This window comes from Canis lupus, chromosome 4 (assembly GCF_048164855.1).
Source record: "Canis lupus baileyi chromosome 4, mCanLup2.hap1, whole genome shotgun sequence".
NCBI classification, from domain to species: Eukaryota; Metazoa; Chordata; class Mammalia; order Carnivora; family Canidae; genus Canis; species Canis lupus.
The window spans coordinates 5,969,335-5,990,569 of NC_132841.1; the positions used below are offsets into that span (position 1 = coordinate 5,969,335).

The 21,235-nt window shown below is 48.7% G+C and overlaps 2 long non-coding RNA genes across 3 annotated transcripts in view; one reads left to right on the top strand and one right to left on the bottom strand.

Annotated features, from left to right (window-relative positions):
• Nucleotides 1–233: 233 nt before the first annotated feature.
• On the bottom strand, nucleotides 234–14,768 carry LOC140631776 (uncharacterized). The gene is made up of 4 exons (XR_012029294.1): nucleotides 14,663–14,768; nucleotides 2,690–5,455; nucleotides 2,209–2,341; nucleotides 234–920 (listed from the first exon to the last, which is right to left on the bottom strand). It is a non-coding gene; the product is annotated as an uncharacterized lncRNA (long non-coding RNA).
• A 35-nt stretch (nucleotides 14,769–14,803) lies between these two features.
• Nucleotides 14,804–21,235, top strand: part of LOC140631774 (uncharacterized) — a 38,009-nt gene continuing 31,577 nt past the window's right edge. For both annotated transcript variants that reach the window (XR_012029291.1, XR_012029292.1), the window contains exons 1-2: nucleotides 14,804–15,042; nucleotides 15,376–15,423. This is a non-coding gene — a long non-coding RNA (uncharacterized lncRNA). The remainder of the gene's footprint in view (nucleotides 15,043–15,375; nucleotides 15,424–21,235) is intronic.

Sequence of the window (21,235 nt, forward strand, 5' to 3'; positions counted from 1 at the left end):
ATACTCACGTCCTCCAACTCCCTTATCTGAAAGATGGAGAACCTGATGTCCATAGTGGGAGGAGGAGGCAACGTGTGCTACTCCACGCCAAGCGTCTAGCTCACATGCATCTCAGGTAGTCTGCAAAACCCTCCGGGATAGGAAATATAATCTGAGGTTAGCTCTGTCATCTAAACGAGTAGGTGGGGAGGTAGGATCCAAACCCAGTTCTCAGGCTGACTCTGAAACCCACACTCTTCTCACCACACAGTGCCCCCTCTCCCCAGGGCTTTGTCAGGAGGAGGTCAAGCCAAGCTGAAAGTATGCTGACCCCCATCTAAGTCTTTTTTAGGTCAACTCTCATTGTAAATATTTTTTCTTTGATTTTGCAACCCACGGCAGTTAGAGACCAGGGCTGCAAAGGGAAGATAAGCTTGCAAGAGAGGAACCTCCCATCTGGCCCTAGTGAACCAAGGGCAGTTTCTGAGTCACTCTCAGGCTGTCAAATGGAATGACCCCATGAGGTGAACACTGAGGCCACTCTGTAGATATGACTGGGGTTCATTTTTCCATGATCTCAGCAGAACCAGATAAGCCAGAAGCAGATCAGGCTTAGAGATGAGGGAGGACATCGTGTCAGTTCCTGAAAACCTATCCTGCTCCAGCAGAGGGATCCAGGTGGGGAGTGGGAAGAGCTGAGTGGGGTGGAGAGGGTAGGTGGAGGGGAGAGGCAGGTGGATGCACTCCTGGACAGGTGTGCTCTTATGTGGTCACCTCCAATCTGCTCTCTCCAGAGATGCTGGCCAATCCACAGAATGAGGGGCCACGGGAACTGTATTCCCAAGAAGGCAGTGAGTCTCACGCGGGGCTGGTGGTCTCTGTAGAGGGAGCCTGGATCCAGCAGGAGGGGCCATTATGTAAGCAGTGACGAGTGCCAGGGACTGTCCTCGAGGCAAGGGTCAACCCGTTAAGAACAAACAGGTTGTTTTGGAAAATCATCTGGCACCCTCCCCCTCAGCCTGCATTCAAGGGGCAGCATTTTCCGTGTCTTTTGCCTTATTTGTTGATCAGCACTTACCACATCCTTGAGAAACAGGTCAACACGCAGGTGGCCCTTTTTATTTTTATTATTTTTATTTTTTTGTATATTTTTTTATTGGAGTTTGATTTGCCAGCATATAGCATAACACCCGGTGCTCATCCTGTCAAGTGCCCCCCTCAGTGCCCATCACCCAGTCACCCCTTTTTACCCACTGGGCCGATGTTTGGAACTCTGATCCGCATAAGGGCAACCTAGCCACCACCGGCCCTTCCTGCCCCAGGGCCTCTGCTGGGCTGATCCCACACCTCCACCCCATCCCCAAATAATGGTCCTATCCTTTTCCACCCATGAGATCCTGCTCACCTTTCAAGACTCCGCTGAAAATGCCTTTTCTGCTGTCTGCTCCCTTTTCCCTACCCTGATTTTTAACCTTTCTGCATTATGAACGTTTCAAACATTCCCCAAACTGGAGAGCAGAGTACGATGGGCACCACCCGTGTGTCACCTGGAATCAAGACTCTACCACACTCACTTCATCTCTCTGTCTTTGTGAATTTTTTATAGCGGCATGTAATTTCACTTCTGCACACTAGATTTTGCTCTCTAAGCAGTATGGGCATTTTCAGACATAATGATATGGTTATGGGTCTAGAAATTACCAACAGTTCCTTTCCTTGCCATCATCCAATACCCGATCCATACTGAGATTCCAATTGTCCCAATTTTTTTTTTTTTTTTTTTTTTTTTTTTTTTTTTTGCTAACAGTCGATTCTTTTGAATCAAGTCTACCATTTGCTTCGGTGGAGTTTTTGAAGGAATGGGGCCAATTGTTCTGCAGAACTCCCACACGTGGCTTCTGCCTCCTCTTCCCATTTATGCTTGTCTTACAGCCTTTATTATAGGTGCCCTCAATTATGCCACTGCTGCCCTGGCCCTTAGACTCTCCGCAGCACGAGCTTTTTGAGAGCAGGCATGATGTATGCGCTTCATCTCTGTGCCCTCATGCCCAACGTGGTGCTTTGTGCATAATAAGCATGCCATTGATTCTCACACATGTCACCATATCAGAGCGACTTTTCTCTTTGCCACTTAAAACTTCAGTCTTGAGACTTAGAAACCCCCACGCCTGGGAGTGACCGTTGGATCCAGAGAGGTTTGTACCCAGAGCAGAGGGCAGACAGGATTACCTTTACGACTCAGCATGACTCTGCAATTTTGGGATCCAGAATCTGGCAGGTGCTGGACATTGACTTCGTCCTCCAAACTTTGTTCTGGGATTTATCAACATTCTCGTATTTAAATTCCACAAGCTGGTGTGATCTGAGGAGGAAAATTAGGGCATGATTTCTTGCCATCACTTTTTACAGCTTGGCAAGGGACAGAAAGGTTATCCTTCTCTCTCCGTGGGGCTGGGTCATTTTAAGTAAGGTTGCCCAGAGCCGAGGGCCTGGTGCATTTGGGTGATGGCACCTCCTGCCCCTCACCTTGCTTTTTGACCTAATTCCCTGATCTCACAACCTTTGACTTGTTTATTTCTAGAGGGTATAATCTGTATGTCGTATCGAGAGCGAATGAGAAAATAGGGCTTGGATTATGGAATTCAGCTTTATGATTCATTGGTTCAGCAAGCTTTTTTTTTCTGAGAGTCTACCATGTGCCAGGCCTTACCTGCCTCGGTTCTGGGAGTCCAAAGGTGACCAAGGCCCATTTTACCAGCTAGGAGTTCACTGTTTAATGGAATAGGTCATTAGTGCCTTGATAGAAAGAAGTCTGGGCCTTATGAAGACAGAGAAGGACAGCCATTATCAGACTGCTGGAATATGGGAGGGCTTGCTGGAGGAGGCAGCTTCTCAGCTGGGCCTTAAAGGATACATAGGAATTTGCTGGAAAAAGAGGAAGGGGAAGAAGAGGGAAGAACATTGCAGATATAGTCCAAGGATACAGAATAACCTAAGGAAAAGGAAGTTGTATTTACTCTGCATCTTTTTTTACCCTGCATTTTCAGAGACACTTATAGTGTCATTCAAACTTTTCAAATGATTTTTAAAAAATAGGCCTTGGGGAGGTTAAATATTGGCCCAAGGGAAGGAAGAAGAATTAGAATTATGGCCACGGATTCTCTGAAAAGCAGCTCAGCTCCTGGCTTTGTTCTGTGCCCACGTAGGACCCATCCCTCTGTGAAGCAACTCCGAAATTCTCATTTGTGCCAATCAGAGGAGGGCTGGGCCCGGTGCAAGGAGTGCTCGGTTCAGGGAGCACGTGGTTGCTGCCTTCTGGAAGGAGCTCAGGCCTCGTTTACACGTGAGAGGAATCACCTACGGCCTCCCCCCAACATCCCCACAGTCCTCTTTGGGACCGGGAACCAAGGACAACAAGCCTTATCTCAGAGAGAATGGAAAAGTTTCTCTTCCTGAAGCCGACACAGACTGTTGCATGTTGGCTTCCTGACAAGCTAGAAATACCAGACTACTGACCAAATAGGATTATTTGACGGTTTATATATTATATGAAAACCACTGTGTTTTATTACATATACATGAAATGATAGTAAATGCAGTCAATCCAGCCACAATCTCAAGGAAGACCAAGATTTTTCTTCTCTTCTCCTCATCAGATGATTAAAAAAAAAAAAAAATCTCTGGAAACTTAGAAGTGTTTTTCTAGAACAGTTCAATGAGCTTTTTAAAAAACCCCTTGACCCTGAGGTACTTGGCTCTGAAGTGATCACCATGGCAGCAGGCGCTTTGAAGACTCTCTGAGAGGAAGTGAGGGAAGCAACCCAGCACGTACCAGACACTGTTCTAGACACTTCCACACAGTGTGCTCTGTAATTCTCGTTAACAAGCCCTACCTGATATGGTCACTATTAGTCTAATTTTTACCTGTGAGGGAACCAATATTCTGACAGGTTAAATAACTTGCCAGTTTCACAGAATAAGGAGCAAACTAGAATTCCGACCCCGAAGTCTACTCTTCCCTGATCACCATGATTACATGGTGAGGTGATGGCCAAGACTAAGCCCTGGGATCAGACTCTCTGGGTTTGAACCCGGACTCCAGCAGATTGCTCACTCTGGACGAGTTTCTTTGCACCTTTTCCTCAGCGTTCCTATTGTGCATGGGAGCATCGTGGTGCCTTCCTCACAGGAAGGATTCAAGGGGTCAGTCCAGGAAAAATCCATTAGAGAAGCCAGACCTGGAAAAACACCTGGTTTTGGAGACAAAGGCTCCAGAAAATAATTAAAAGCTGGAAACGTCTGTGAATGCCGTGATACCACAGGTTGCTGAAGGTGCTTCCTGGGGGATCAAGCAGGGGCAGGCCTCCACCTGCTGAGACGGGCCAAACCAGCCCCAGCGTGGGCAGAACGAGGCTCGTGTCAAAGCTGACTTGCCCAGAAATCGAAGGCGAGACGGTAATTTCATCCGCTGGGCTGTGAGGTGACCGTGGACCTGCCGCCCGGGGACGACAGACCAAGGCCCAGAGTCAGGCTGGGCTGAGAGAGCCAGGCAGGACCTGCAGGGCAGGCGGGCAAAGGGCCAGGGAGGTGGCTGGTCAGTACAGCGGGAGTGGGCCAGGCCGAGCAGTGGGGGGCACTGCGCACGTGGCAGGGTTTGCTGAGCCACATTTTGAGGGTCAGAGTGGACCCAGGGAGAAACCTTCAGAGACCAGCGAAGCCAAGCAGGAGCAAATGAGGGCAGAGCTGGAAACCAGGCTGGTACTGGGGCGGTTGGGCTTTCCAGCTCTGGCGAGTGAAGATGGGGGTCCTGGGGAGAGAGGGGCTGGTGTGGCAGCAACAATACGACACGTGAAGGGCACCATGCTCGCTCGCTCGGGGGAAGAGGGCAGGCCCACGTCCCACTCAGCCACTTGCTGGATGTGCAGTTTTTTTCGGCCCAGTGAAGTCTGTGGTTTCCCCTCTGTTAATGGGCATCACGCTATCTGCTTTACAGGGCCAAGTGCAGGCGTTACAGAAACAACGCCTGTGCGGGTGCCTGACAACCAGCTCTCTCCCTGCACCCCACTCTCTTCTAGCTAGTCCCTTCCCCTCCCCGAATCTCGTTCATCTCATCTGCAAAATGGGATAAAAATGACCACCTTATCTCATCACGCATGCAAAGGCTCTTGGTACCAAAATTGTTAGAGAACCGCAGTCTGATGCAGAGTGAGTGCTCCCCGAGGGCCGGGGGGCCTAGTGGGGACCTAGGCCCTCCAGGATGCTGTGATGGTGGGGCTGGGAATGGCAGGGTCTGGCATCCTGCCCAGGGACCCGGCAAGGCCACCTCTTCCTGGAGCTTGATTCCCTGGAAGGCAGTGAGTGCTCTGCGTGCGGGTCCCGCCTAGGTCTCTCGGCTGCCCCTCCGGCCTCCACCACACGGAAACGTGGGCGCCTCCATCGGTGCCGAAGCAACAGGCTTCCTTCTGCCTGGTGCCACCTGCAGGGAGGGTCCCGGGTTCACTTGGTGTCTTCTCAGGTCTCCCCGCTCCTCGGACACAATGGTTGTTAGACAAGGTAATGGTGATATATGCAGACCCCCTGTCAGTGCGTGAGCCAGGTGGCGTTAATGGCTATCTCAGAGGTGACATTCCATTAGGGGTGATTGGACTTAATTTTAATGGCAGGATGACTTATTGCTTCATCATCCTCTCCCAGGCCTGGAGGTCAGTGGGAAAACTTTCCTCCAGGAATTACACTTCAAAATCCCCATAATGCTGTGCCGGTCTTGGTTAATGTTAAAATACTGAACTGTAAGGGAACGCTTATGCACAGACAGGTGTGTTTGTCAACATGGGCATCTTGGTTCAGTGACCCTGGAGCCAGAGATGGCATTCGGTTGAACGCTGACTCTACCCGCTCCCTGGCTGTGTGGCCTCAGGCAACTTACTTAACCTCTCTGTGCCTCATAGTGTTGGTGTGACAATTCCATGACTGAGTGTGTGGAAAGTGGTTAGAGCAGTGCCCGAAACATGGGACTTGCCATGGAGATGTGGGCTCCTGTTATTAGTCCTTTAGGGAAAGGAATAAAAGAAGCAGTTTGAAACCCCAAGTGAACAGGTAGTCGGGCTAAGGTGAGGGGTTCAAGGAGGAGTAGGGAAGTGGAAACGCAGGTTGGGATTGGTTGTTGATGCATCGGGATGGTGGGCTCACGGATTGATATACCTGAATGATATACCTGCAAGTGGAGAACATCTGGAAGCTTCCCAAGAGGGAAGGTGACGGGAAAGGAGTATTTCTGGAGGCTCTTCACTGACAGTGGGAATGGAACGGAAGAAATATATATGAGATCCATTAGGAAGCAAGCCCCCCGCAGGAGCATGCAATAATTGGATGTGGGGTTGGCGGGGAGGGTGGGGTCAAGGAGGGGTGTAGGATGACTTTGAGGTGCTGGAGGAGGTGACTCACAGGGAAGTATCCTCACCAGCGCAAGAGGAGCTGGCTTGGCAGGGAGAGGGCGTGCTGGTGTTCGGGTTCCAGGGAGATGGGGCAGCTGGGGAGCGATGTGGGGGCTGGGCATATAGATGGGGGCATCATCTGCAGAGACAGCTCTTGAGGGAGGAGAGAGAGGGGGAAGCATAGAGGATGGAAGGCAAGTGGATGAAAGGTTTCACTGGGTCGGAAGCTGACAAAGGAGGAGCGGAGTGGGCTCAGGATGGCAGCCGGGAGGGAACCAGCACAGCCCGCAGGAGGGGGTTGGGGGGGTGCTGCCCTGTGTAGCGGGGTGGCTGACAGTGGGCAGAAGGGCGGGATCATCGCTGGGCATCGGTGCAGCTGCCACCCCTGGGAGCTGTGCTGGGATACAGGCACTGACGGGAGGGAAGGCCTCAGGGTACAGGGCAGACCCACAGTGAGATTTAGTTTTTTTTTTTTTTTTTTTAAGATTTTATTTATTTATTCATGAGAGACACAGAGAGAGAGAGACAGAGACATAAGCAGAGGGAGAAGCAGGCTCCCTGTGGGAAGCCTAATGTGGGGCTTGATCCCAGGATCCCAGGATCATGACCTGAGCTTAAGACAGACAGACATTCAACCACTGAGCCACCCAGGTGTCCCAGTAAGATTTAGTCTTAAGAATTTTTATGAAGTGCCAGAGTGAGAAGCTCTTGTCTTCCCCAGGGAAAGTACCCACATACCTGGTCAGCACCTTGTTCATTGGCTCCCTGGGCTGCCTTCTGGAACGTAGACGAGGAAACAGAGTGCTCAAGAGAAGGCTTGGCCTAGTGGTCATGTAATTTTGAGCAGTCTGGCCCTGGGTTCCCCATCTGTGACAGGGGGTAGGGGCATTTGTACTGATGGTGCCTGGGTCCCTTTCTGCCCCCTCAACCCATGAATTGCCATCGAGTACTTCCTATGCTCCTCCAATCTCTGAGGGCTGAGACCTCCCTGATGCCAGGCCTGAGATGGCACTCACTGGGCCTACAGCCCCGCCTCGTGTGGAGGCCATGTGACCGCTGCCCTCCTAAAAGCCCAGTGTGACAGGAATAACTAAAAATGACATAAAAACATATAGATCGCAGGATATTTATGCAAATATTTAACATGTGAGCTAGCTGTTATCATCCTGTTTGTGCGGTCAAGAAATTCTAGGCTCGGAAACTTGACCAAGTTCACACAGCCAGTTAGTGGCAGAGCTGGAACTGGAACCAGACACTTGTACTCTCGGCTCAAAACTCTTTCCATCACAGCACACTCTTTTAAAATTTAAGTGGAATAAAATAAAAAAAAATAAAAAAAGAAGTTTTGATTTGAGTAGTGTGGACAGTTTTGTGTATTTCCTTGAGATGTTTAACAAAAGTGGTTGTGGTCAGATTCGAGGTGAGCTACCCTGCTGGCCATGGGGGCATTGGCTTCTCCAGCAGAAGAACAGCTGCTATTTTTCCCCTTTCTTCCTCTCCGCAGATGGAGAAACTGAGGCGGCTCCAGATCAGCTTTCTATTGCTGCTTCTGGATCTGACACCAGTTTGGACAGTGGCCACGGCAACCTGAGTCTCCCGGGCTGTGGAGGGGTCTATGTTCAGTGAGTGACAGGGCCTTCCTCTAATAGCAGCTTGTGGCTAGAAGTTCTATCCGCATAAGTTCTGGAACCTAAGCCCTACCTTCTTCCCCTGGAAGGTAAGGGTCCCAAGAGGACTCAAAGATTCTCCTTGGCCGTGTAGAGAGTTTGGCACAGCAGCTGCCACTCAGGAGTCCTTTGCTCTGCTGTCCAGGCCTCTGCTGTGCTGTTGAGCTCCTGTCATGCTGGTGAAGGGACCTTGAGATTTGCCACTGCCACACGGAGGTCTCTCCTGCTGTCTTCCTAGTGTTATGTCCTCCACGGTCCCATGCCACCTGATGGGAATAAGGGGCAGCTCCCTCCCCTAAAAGTACCAGCTCCTACTCAGTTACGGAACACAACTAATTCTTAACACTCTTCTCAGGATTACGACCCTGAATTTCACTTATGCCATTTCTTTCAATGTCCCCTGTGCTCCAAGAATTTAGGACAAAGTCCAGAGGGTGTGTGGAAAGACAGCACATACAAAAGCACTCAGCATTGCATCCTAACTTGTCCCTCTCCCTGACAACTGGCCAGTGTCTCTGTATTAAACTCACACACTCCTGCAGGCCCTTGGTGGCGGTGGGGGTGAGGGCGGGCTGGATGCGGCCTGTGCCCTCTCTTTGTGGTGGTGGCGGCTCTACTGCAGAATGGAGCATGCACTGCATTATTCCTGAATGAGTTGCAGTCCCTCTGCCCTCTGCTGAACAGGCTAGGGTGTCTTTTGACACACACTTGATACCCGGTGTGCTGTTACAAAAACAAACCAAAGGGATACGGGAGTAGAGCTGTAGAGAGGTGTTTGGGGAGACAAATGTTGACGGTGGGTCAAACTATTCCTGCTGGTCTGGCTCGCCCATCGCAGTCCTCACACAGCCTCTGAATGACTCCCCACCCTTCCAGAGTTCCACCTCCTGGCAGTCAGGCCCTCAGGAGTCGCCTCCCACACTGAATATTATGGGAATGAACTAGTCTGACCCCTGAAGCTGGGTCATAGAAGACACAGAAGCTTCTCTGCCTTGTTCTCTTGGATAAGTCCCTCTGGGAAGCCAGCTGCCACAAGAGGACACTTGTGGACAGATCCACCAACAGTTCCCCCGTAGTGACGAACTAGGTCTCCTCCCAGCAATGACTTGCCAGCGTGTGACAACGGAGCCGTCTTAGAAGCAGACCCTCCCGTCCTGGTGAAGCGTTCAGAGGACTGTTGCCTCTGCTGACGTTTTAGTGACAATCTGAGGAGAGACCCTTAACCAGAACCAATCAGCTAGGTCACTCCTGGATTTCTGACCCACAGAAATTGTAACTTAAGAAATGCCATTGCTGTGTTAAGCTGCTAAGTTTAGGCTAATTTGTTACACAGCAACGGATAACTCATCCATGGTATGCACACATGGACTTATGGGCCCGTCTGGACTCTGGCACAGGTTACATTTTCCTGTGTTTTCTTCCAAGACCGTTGCCTATCTGCCTCTTTCTCCCTGTGCTGTTTCTGTTGTTGTGCAGGCGGCAGAGCGGCATTTGGTCCCTTGTGTTACTGCTATTTGGGCCACTGAGGAGGAGTCCAGGCTCGGGAGCTCATTTCACAGCGGCGCATGGTGGGGGCTGGAGGGCTTACTCTCAAAGGCCTCAGACTGTGGACAGACAGAATGGAGGGGCCGTGAAGTCAGCCAGCAGGTTGGCAGGAGGACGCACACGATAGCAGATGGGCTTCCAGAGCCCCGGCCTCAGTTCTCCCCACCTCCTCCTTGTGAAGTTTCACTTCCCACGGTGCTTCCACGGGCTGCAGGAGGCCACCTCAGGCACACAGAGAGCCTGGTCTCACGGGTACTTTTCAGGGACCAAGAACTCTGAGTTTCAACCTGGAGAAGATGGGGCTGACATATTTTGTCCACAAGTTAGCAGAGACATCCTCCACTAGAAACCCGACTTGACGAGCGTGGGGGGCCCAGCGCTTGGCACACATCCAGCTAACTGGTGACTGAGGAGCCACGCTCTCCTAGCCTCTGCCCTGGTCACAGAACACCGCGGAGGGGATGGCACTGTGGGGCCCACACTTACAGAGGGACGTGGGAAAGTTGGAGTGAGTAGGGGTGACTCATGGGGCTGGTGACAAGTGAGGGAGGCTGGTGGAGCTCCGAGGACTCCTACTCTGCAAGGGAGACCCACAGACACACCATAGTCTGGACATCACCCACGGGCCCTCCCGTGCCCTCTCGCGATGGGCGGGAGGGACTCTGAGAGCCACATGTCCCGAAGAAGGACATCACAGATGCTAGGGACACCACAGCCCTCAGGGAGGGATGAACGGCTGCCCCGGAGTCGCCAGGCCCCAGCCAGATGGCTGAGATGGCGAAGCAGCCGAGGACCTCCCGGGCGGGTGGCCCACACTCCGAGAGGTGGGGCGGCCTCGGGCTGGGAGGAGGAAGGTGCTGCCCTCGGGGAGCAATGGCGCGTTCGCCTCGAATGAGGGTCCTTGGTTCCCTGGCGCTTTGGCAGAGAGCGGGGAAGACGTCGCGGTGCCCACCCCAGCGAGCCCGGCAGCTTCTTTGTGCCGCTGAGCTCGGGAACCAGGCCCGAGTCCTCCCTCCCGTGCGGTTTTTAATTAGGGAAACCGAGTGGCCTGGCCGAGGCCTGGGTGGGGGACGTGGTCGTGGACGTGGACGTGGGCGTGGACGTGAGGGACCGCTCGAGGCTCCCAGCCTGCGGCCCTCTGTCTCCAGGGCGGCCGGCGCCGGGTGGCCAGTGTCCTCGTGTCCCGCAGCCCCGGGTGGGCGGGGGCGAATCTGTCCCCTGGGCTAGCCACGGAGCAAATGCAGCCTCTGCAGCCTGCCCCAGGAGCCCGAGGATGGGGCCTCCCCAGGCTCGTGCCCAGGCCCCCCGGGCTCGTCCACCCGGCAGCGGTCAGGCTGGTGGGAGCTGCAGAAACGGCGTCTCCCCTCTCCCTGCGCCCCCGCACCCCTCAGTGCTTTCCCTTGAAGTTCCAAAGGGGGAAGGAGCACATTCTTTCCTGGGGCAGCTGCTCTACTAATTTCCAGCCTGTTGTGCTCTGAGCTCATAAAGTCAGAGGAATCAAAGGGGGAGCTGCAAGTGCTCAGGCCTGCGGGGACCAGCAATGTCAGAGATGCCAGTTTGCTTTTTCCTTTCCGTGTGCGTCAGATGTGCTGGCTCATCTTGCAGAGCCTTGGCTGGCTCTTGTTCTTCCGCAAAGGAAGGTAAAACAAAGCTGTGGCCGGGGGTCCCTCAGGCGGGGAAAATATTTAAAGCTGGGGGTGACAGGCTGCCATTCCGGGTGCTCCAAGAGAAATGCAGATTCCTGAGCCAAGCTTGAGAGCCGTTGCACATTTGTAATCCGGGCAAAGCTCTCCGCACAACGGGGAAGTCAGGTCAGGTCTGGGTCTAGCTGCAGCACAGAAGGCTGGAGAGGAAATATTCTGGGATCGAGAGCCTTCTCTTTGGCTGGCGGCAGGAACATGCTGTCCATGGTTGAAGTTGCTTTGCCTGGATGCCCCAACTCAGCGGCCCATTTCTTCCCAAAGCAGGCACTGTTCCCCTTGTGGCAAAAATAGCCCCACTGCTGACTTCATCTTCTACAAATGGGCAGGAGTCCATTCACATGGGGCGATCCGTATGGGTCTCGCGGGCACCCCCGCTGCCTGTTCACCCTTGACCTTGCCCCGTCCTCCAAAGTCAGATTTAGAGGTGGGAAAAATACTTGGCAGATGGGAACATGAGAGGCTTAGCGGGAGCCTGAGGAATTGGTAGGGAAAGATTTAATTTAGTTTGCGTTTATATTTGAATGGATAATTCATTTTCTCGCTTCAAAAATCAAAACTGTGAAAAGCTTGTCTTCTAGCCCTGCTCCCATCAACCCAATCCAAGTGAACGCTTAGAGCAATTTCTTGGGCATGTTTATTGTGCCTCTGTGTGTGTGTGTGTGTGTGTGTGTGTGTGTGTGCGCGTGTAGTTTTTTTCTTTTTCTTTCCTGCCTTTACAGAAAAGGAAATGAAAATGGCTCATGAAAGAATGGAGGGATCCTCAGTCTCACTTAAGGAAGGAGAAATGCAAATTGAAACTCCAGCGGAATACCCTGGTGGCAAGGCTGCCGAAAGTTAGCATTCTACACAAACGAGCTTGGAATTTCTTCTCTTTGCTTAATTATATATCTTGGAGACCTTTCAAATCAGTGCCTAAAGAGTGTCTCCATTCATTTTTACAGCTTTATAGTGTCTTATTTATGGACACGCCATAAATTTATTTAACTAGTTTCCTATCGAGGGACCCTTGGGTTGATTCCAATCTTTTGCTACTATGAACAGTGCCAGCCCGGGACATTTCCTGCTTGTGCAGGTATGTCTGTAGGATAAATTCCAGTGAGTAGGATGGTTGGGTCAAAAAGAAGTGTGTTTTTGATATTTACAGGGCTTTCTAGATGCTCTGGATGGGGTTGTACAATATACACAGACTCTGGTAACCGAGGAGGGAACTCTTTCCCCACAGCCTCGCCACATGGACATTTCATTGCAGTTTTTTTTTTTTTAAAGGTTTACTTACTTACTTATTTTAGAGAAAGAGCAAGAGAGAGTGAGAGAGCTCACTGAGAGAGGTGAGGGGCAGAGGGAAAGAATCTTTCAAGCCGACTCCCTGCTGAACACGGAGTCCACCTGGGGCTCCACCCTGAGATCATGACCTGAGCCAAAATCAAGAGTTGTCGCTTAACTGACTGAGCCACCCAGGTGCCCCTCATTGCAATTTTAATCTGCATTCTTCTTATAACAGTGAGACAGCATCATTCCACTCATTTAAGAGCCACTTTGCATTTCCTTTTCCATGAACTGCCTCTGCGTATCTTGTGCCCATCTAAGCAAAAATTGTCTTGTTGTCTTGATCTTTTTCCTTAATCATTTCTAGGAACTCTTTTCCTGGCAAGAAAAGATCAGCTCTCTGTGTAAGAGTTGCAAATATTTACCCCACATTGTTGTTTTTTATTTTGCTTATGTTGTGTATGTCTAAGTTTAAAAAATTAGGTGGTAGGATACTGTAATCTTTAAAAAATTTTTTTTCATGGATTCTGGATAAAGGAAAGGCTCTCCGTTCTTTAGGGTTCTATAAGAATTTGCCACGTTTCCTTCTAGTACTTTTATGGTTTCATTTTTTAAAAATCTTTCTCTCTTTCATCCATTTGGAGTTGATGCTGTGTCAAAATAGGAGGTAAGGTATGGTGTGCTTAATTCTTTTTCAGTTGTGTTGATACCATTTACTGGCCTATTGCTCAATGATTAGACATGTCATCTTTGTAATTTACTAAATTTCTGACCAGAACTGGGTCTATTTCTAGTTTGTTCTACTGACTGGACTGTCTGTCCATTAGCTGGTACAGTGCTATTTTCCTTATTGAGACTTTATGGCATGCTTCGACATGGGAGGTGGTTGTTCCTTCTCCTTCCTTTTTTCCTTTTTTGTTCTCTTTTTTCTTTTCCTGTGTATTCTTGATTGCTTAATTTGCCATATGAACTTTAAAATCTGCTTATTTAGTTAAAACAAAGCAGATATTTGCATTGAAATCACATTGTTTATATATTAACATAAGTGACACGATAATGTTAATTATGAAGATATTGACATGATTGTGAATTGACATGGTAATGAATTTTCCTGAACGTAGTGTGTTTCCATTGGTTCTACTCTCCTTTGGCTTTTTAAAAAACTATTTATTATAATAATAATAATAATTATTATTATTATTATTACTATTTTTATTTGACAGAGAGCAAGAGCGAGAAAGAGAGAGCACAAGCAGGTGGAGCAGCAGGCAGAGGGAGAAGCAGACTCCTCTTGGAGCAGGAAGCCTGATGTGGGGCTCCATCCCAGGACCCTGGGACCTGAGCCAAAGGCAGATGCTTAATATACTGAGCCACCCAGATGCCCCTGCATTTTTTTAAAGCAGACTCCACACCCAGCACGGAGCCCAATGCAGGGCTCAAACTCACAACCGTGAGATCAAAACCTAAGCCCAGATCAAGAGTTGGACACACAACCAACTGAACCCTCCAGGCACCCTTCTTCTTTAGCATTTATTAAAGGTCTTTTTCTGAAACATTTTGCAGAAATTATTAAGTTTTTTGCAGATATTTTGTTGTGTTGCTATTGTAAAAAAAAGCCAACTCTTGAAGGATATCCAATTTTTCTGTTATTTAGTATGTTAGTTGTATACCAAGCTACATTAATGAACTCATTGTTTGTAGTTTCTTTTTCCAGAAAACCTTTAATTTAAAGAATAACAATGTTATTTGGGAAATTATCCAAAATGGATGTTTTAGCAATCACAAGAAGGCAGCCACAAATGGGTTTGGGGAAAGCCATAATTGGGGTGGGAATGCTAAAGAGTGTGTCTCTTGAGACTTACTGAATTCCCTTCAGTAAGGTGGAACTGGGGGAATGAAATCCAATTTCAGAACTCCATTTTAGACCAAGATTTAAAAGATGTAAAAGCAGAACCAGTTACCTGGAAATAAATTTGTGATGAACTCGTATGTGGCGATATTCCTTCAAGCCTCAAAGCACAGAAGGAGAATGCCCAAGGCTGATTGCAGTGAGATGCAAGGTTCTTACCTGCTACAAAACTGGTGACTACAGAAGAACTGCAGGGGCATTGGCCGCTGATGCATCCTTAGCTTTCAGAACCACTCACCAGAGCCCATCAGCGGAAGGACCTTAGAACACAGGGGATAGAATAGAGCTCCATCACGCACCTGTTCCCTTGGAGATGGAAGGACAGTGGAATTAACAGGTGGCCTGTGAAATGACCTGGTGAGGGACAGTTACCACCTTACACTCTATCTTGGTTGCGGTCTAGGGCAGGCCCAGCCCCAACACCCTAATGCCTCTGCAGTCTCCCATATAGTTTATCCGGCCAAGGGCTTAGAGATTCATCTGGGACTCTGGAACCTTTTAGGGAACAAAGCTTAGCTGCTTCTTCACTTTCACCCACCGTAAGTAAGAGAAGGGAGAGGAGGGGTGCCTGGGTGTCTCAGCAGTTGAGCATCTGCCTTAGGCTCTGGGTGTGATCCCCAATCCGGGGATTGAGTCCTGCATCAGGCTTCCTGTGGGGAGCCTGCTTCTCCCTCTGCCTGTGTGTGTGTGTCTCTCTCTGTGTCTCTCATGAATGAATGAGTGAATGAATGAATGAATAAATAATCTTAAAAAAAGAGAGAAGGGAAAGGAGCTGTTAGCAAGTACTTGTGCATAATGCTTGGTGCCATTTGTATGTCATTTTATGTAATCCTCTAAACAAGTCCTCTGAAACCTCTCTGTTCTACTGGTAGGAATGAAGCCTTGGAGGGGCAATCACCGTGCCTAAGGCCATTTGGCTGGTAAGTGACTGATGCTGGGTCCAGGGAGGAGAACAAGAGCGGAGCTCTGGAGTCCCTCTTCCCCTTGCTTTAATGAAAACAGCTCTGCCTTCACCTATGTTGCTCCCATTACATTTTGGTTTGAAGAATGAATTCTACTGTGAAAGAGTCTGTGTTGTCTGGACAGGTCCATTCTGTTTCTCATTATCCCCCATCCTGGGGGTGTTGAATTGGCAGCACCTCCTGACTCCCTGCCCTGCCCCCACCTCACTCCTGCTACTTTTGCTCCTACTGGATCCTAGTGGATCTGAGGGGTCCCACTGAAGGGTGTTACTGGGAATTGAAAGCTCAGAGGAGCTCAAGACTGAGAGAGAGCTAAGGCAGTTGCAAAGGTGATTCTATAACCTGCCCAGCCCAGTCTGGTCCTCCAACCCATTGCCACAACCAGCGCCGTGTTGGAGGGCCCAGCAGTGGAGCAAAGCTGACATTTTCCCCAAGGGGTATAATAGGGAGACATTGTTGTGGGCACTCTCTCCCTTCTTCTTCCACATCACAACCAAAGGGTCCTCCAGCCAGCTGTGTCAGTTACTCAGCAGTGTCTTTGGAAGAACTAGAAACTCAGGAATCACTCAAATCAAGTTGAGGGAATTTTAAAGGTACTTGAGCTCATTGTATACTTTTAGAGTTTGAATTTCCTTTTGCATCTAATAACCAAGGGTCCTTGGTGCTCTGTTATCATCCTACTCAAAGGTGTTTTAGAATACTAGAAATAAAAACATTTTTAATATCATCCTCCTCATCATCATTACTATCATGATGATACCCCCTTTGGCTTCTAAGCTGGGTTGAATCTAATGTGGATGGGGGAAGCCAGCCCCATTATTCTCACCACCATTACTAATAAAATCATGCTGAATTAAATATTCAGCCTCTATAGGAGAAGCTCAATAGGCTAGGTCCAACACCACCCTTCAGAAAATTCAAATTTTGGAGATAGGGAAAATGGCCATCCAGAGAGGAGCTCATTTATTCTACATTCCTTGCAAAGATAAAGGAAATCTTTAGAAAACACTGTGCTCTGCTCTCTCCAGTGATTGGAAGCAGTTACAGCTTGTGAGGATCTTGTGTCTGGGCAGAATTCCATAGCAGCATGGCAGCATTTTGTGACCAACACCTGGGCTGTGTGTGAGCAAGCAGGTGTGCTCAGAACCAAGCAGCCATGTGTTGCACCCTTATACTCTTGTTGTGGATTAGGGGATGCAAGGACCTTCCATCAAGCTTGATGGGAATAGGCTCAAACTGGTGAGGATTGCAACAAAATAAGCAATGATGTATCATCTGTGGTCCACAGCTGGAGAAGAGTTGTATTCTATTAACAAATACCTAGGGGCAGCTCAGGTGGCTCAGCGGTTTAGCGCCGCCTTCAGCCCAGGGCCTGATCCTGGAGTCCTGGGATCAAGTCGCACATCAGGCTCCCTGCATGGAGACTGCTTCTCCCTCTGCCTGTGTGTCTGCCTTTCTCTCTGTGTCTCTCATAAATAAATAAATAAATAAATAAATAAATAAATAAATAAATCTTTAAAAAAAAAAACCCAACCCAAACACCTAGATATTGGTGCAAGCATTTTACAAATACTAATTTATTTAATCCTTATACCAATTATTGTTCTCACTTTATTATTCCTATTTTCACATAAGAAAATGAGGCACAGAGAGGTTAAATAACCAGAACAAGATCACACAGCCAGTCTATTGGAGAGCTGGAATGGGGTCCAGGCCATTTGGATCTAGAGTCTAGGATGTACTTACTATTCATGAAACATCTCTCAGGTGCCCTGGGCTTGGCAGGCAGTGGAGATGAGAATCCAATCCAGCATGGCTCTTCCTTTCTAGTACCTTACAGTCAATGAGGGCTTACGTTTTATTATTTTATTTTTATTTTTAAATATTTTATTTATCCGAGAGAGAGAGAAAGAGAGAGAGAGAGGCAGAGACACAGGAGAGGGAGAAGCAGGCTCCATGCAGGGAGCCCGATGTGGGACTCAATCCCGGGACTCCAGGATCACGCCCTGGGCTGAAGGCAGGTGCCAAACCACTGAGCCACCCAGGAATCCCAAGGGCTTATGTTTTAAAAGAAGTCTTGCCCTATAAGGTTCTATACCTCATCTCCTACACTTCATTCCTCTGTACAGCTACATCAACCTCACTCAGCTACAGGGATTACAAACAAATACTACAGGGATGTAGTGGCTAATTTTATGTATGAGCCAGGGTAGGCTATGGTACCCCAGTACTAGTTTAGATGTCACTGTGAAGATATTTTTTAGGTATAAATAACATTTAAGTCAGTGATTTTGAAGAAAACAGATTACCCATCATAATGTTGGGGGGCCTCATCTAATCAGTTGAAGGCCTTAGGAGGAAAACCTGAGGCTCCCAAGGAAGAAGGACTTCTGCCTCCAGGCTTGAGACTGCAAAAGTAACTCTTCCCTGGGTCTTCAGCTTGTCAGTCCGCCCTGCAGGTTTCAGATTTGCCTGCAATTGTGTGAGCCCCCTCCCTAAAATAAATCACTTTCTTTATGCACATGCCCTGTTGGTCTATTCCTCTGGAGAACCCTGTCGAATGCAAGGGGGAAAAGTTGTATTTCTGAGCCTCGGTAATGAAATTCTTCAGTGGCAAATGAGTTCTGTAAACAGGTGGCCAGAACATAAACAAAGGTGTTTGAGAACAGTAGAATCTTCTGTAGGATTTCTGTAATGCAGATACCTCTTATGTGATCCTCATGGCATGTGAGAAAGGAGTTGAATCTGAGAATTCAGAAATTCTGACCCTGGTCCTGGGCTCGGATCTCTACATGCTCATGGTTGGTAAGTTGGAAAGGATAAGGTCCCTCCTTCCAGCAGGAAGGCTCATCCATCCTACCGCATGCCACCACTTCCAGTGTATAATACAAAACACTTACGTCATGCCAGGAGTTGGGCTGGAAATTTGCACGTGATGATTCTTGCAACAGCTCTGAATGGTAGGCATAGCATTTCTAATTTGCTATTCACAGAGAAACATTTTCTGAAGTGTCATGGCCAGGAGTTGGCACTTACCCATTTCATCTGCGGAGATGGTGCCCCCATCTGCAGGGATGGTGAGGGCGTCCTATCCCAGTCCTCTGGTGAGACACAGAAAAGGCTGCTATGGGAATGGTGTAAGGACTGGTGGACAAGCAAGGACACAAGGGAGTAGCTGAAAGTACTTCCAGGGACAGGAGAGCCTCTGACGGGCTCTGCTGGTATCTGAGAGTGCCCTGTGAGAGGAGCCTACAAATGGCCTTGGCTATAATTTACCCACCCCAATTAGCTACAACAACAGCCTTTACAAGCAAATCAAAGGGGAAAAATAGCTTTTCCAAACTGGGGACAGTTGCCTCAGTGCCACATTATGGTGATAAGCACTTGGACCTTATTCCAGGCGAGAGTCAAATAAAACCCAAAGTTTTCCTCTGAACAAGGCTGCTCCATGAAACAGATTTGTCACTCAGCGAGTCTGGCTGTCTCTCTAGGCCCCTTGCTAAACCTCAGGGATACCTTCACAGAAAGCTTGAAGCTTTGCCAATTCAAAACACAGCATTTCCTTCTGCTCAAGCCTTGGCCAGGAAAAGTCAGGTAGGGACCCATATTTTAAGCAAGTCTGCTATGTGTGAATGCACGCTCCCAGAGTTCGTTTGAGAGGAACATGTTAAACAGGAGCATTGGAATGGACCAGTTATTCCCAGCTGCACCTCTGCTGTGTTAATGGTAGAATCAGGGTGTGGGACTGCCTTGAGGATACTCACCTGGCAGTGAGCAACACCTGGGCTGTGTGTGGGCAAGCAGGCAACCCCCCATGCTGTTTCTTTGGGAAAAATGCACTCCAAGTATCTTTGTTGGTTGGTAGGTTGACTGGCCAATGAACCGATGGATTCATTCATTTATTAAGTCAGTCATTGCCTGCTATACACCAGGAAGTCACCACGGATGCCAAGACTGTTCTCTTGATCTGAACAGCAACAGTGAGGGGGGTGCCTGGGTGGGAGGGAGGGGACAGTGCTACAAGATACTCAGGGAGGACTGTGCTTCAGCCAGGCATTTCTACATGTTGTCTCAGGAGTCAAGAAACAAAGGGCAAAGGGCAGAAGTGATTCCTTATTCACATGTCACTTGACACATACAGGTCATCCAAAAATCAAGTCTTTGCAAGTCTGAGAAAAGTTGGGCTTCCCTGACTCGGTTGGATGAACCAATGAACTTCTTGATGGCTGGGCTGGGTCTTAGATATTCTGGTTTCCTTAGATACCTCACATAGAGCAAGGACCAATCCGGTCAATCAATACACATTTGATAAAGTCAAACCAAGTTCTGCTGTCCTGAAGCCTGCTTTTGTTTGTTAGGCTTTAAGTGGTTAAGCATGTCTTGATTTGGTTGGAGTCTCGGCTCTCACTGGGGTTTTGTGATTGAATGTGTATTTTAGGGATATACTCTCCAGGGAATGGAGAATTTTCTAAAGCACAAATAGTATGTGGGTGTTCTTTACATAATGGCTCAATCCCAGTATCCCACCTTGGCTTAGAGAAGTCTAAGGTGCTGGAGAGGAAGGCCAATCATGGCTTTTGGGAAATTCTTGTGTGGGAAAATGTAGGATTTCAAATAAGATGTCTGCTTAAGTTGTAATGTTGACAGGAGTGTGGGTGACAATAAAGAGAATGCTAATCACTGAATGTTCTCTTCCAACCACCTCTGCTATCCATGGTGGCCATGCATTCATCTCTGCTTCAGCAGAACTTACGGGGTTGATGACACTTTGCAATTCTAGAAGGATCTTGTCAAGAAATCTCATCATAAACATAATTCATTTTGGCCAAGGAAGCTAGGGCTGTGAGCACCCTTATGTTGGATTCACTCTGTTCTAATTATTTTGTCAAAGAGACTTCTCTTGCTTCCATTTTCAGATGCCTCTGTCTTTGTCAAATCCTAGCGATCAAACTTGAACCACAGGCTCAGGTGTGGGATTCAGAGCTGGGGAAAGAGGGAACAGGCAGGATTCTACATACTCATAGTTGCTTTGTGAAGGCAAGGGCACTTACTTTTGTTCGTCATTATAGTAAAAATGCTGTTAGCTAGTTAGTGTTCATGGAGCATGCGTGATGCCCGACATGGTGCTAAGCACTTTTCATGCATTATCTCACATGCTTCTCCAGCACTCAACAAGACACTGTTTTCCTCCCACTTTTACAGATGGAGGAAACTGAAGTTTCAACGTAGCATGTCCAAGGCCCTGTCTTGGATCAGGGTCCCAGAAGTGGACCTTCAGATGAGGATTTGTGGGCAGGTGACATGTTGGACAAGTGATTCCTGGAGAAACTCGTTTGGAGGGGGTGGGGTGAGCCAGACTGGGAGGCCAGTGAAGTTAGGGGAGCATCTCAGGTAATTCCCTGGGCGAGTGGCTTCTGTGAGGTCCCACAGGCCAGCCTGGCTTCATGGGTGTGCATCCTGTGCCTGCAGGCTCCATGCTCAGAAGAGCCCCATGCTCAGAAGGGCCCTTGATGCTCTGCTGTTGCTGTCTTGAAATTCTTAATAACTTTGGAAAAAAGGACCTGCATTTTCATTTTGCATTTGGCTCTGCAAGGGGAAAGTGGATGCCCCCTTCATGGATGCCCTCACTGGGGGCAAGGGGATGGGGGGTTTATACTTCTTCCATTGCGTATACTTGATCATTGGGTGAGGCCTGCATCTTAACCATTCCCACATTTTTCTAGTTCTTTATATATGCAAGTAAAGCTGTCTAATGGCAGGCAGGCAATAC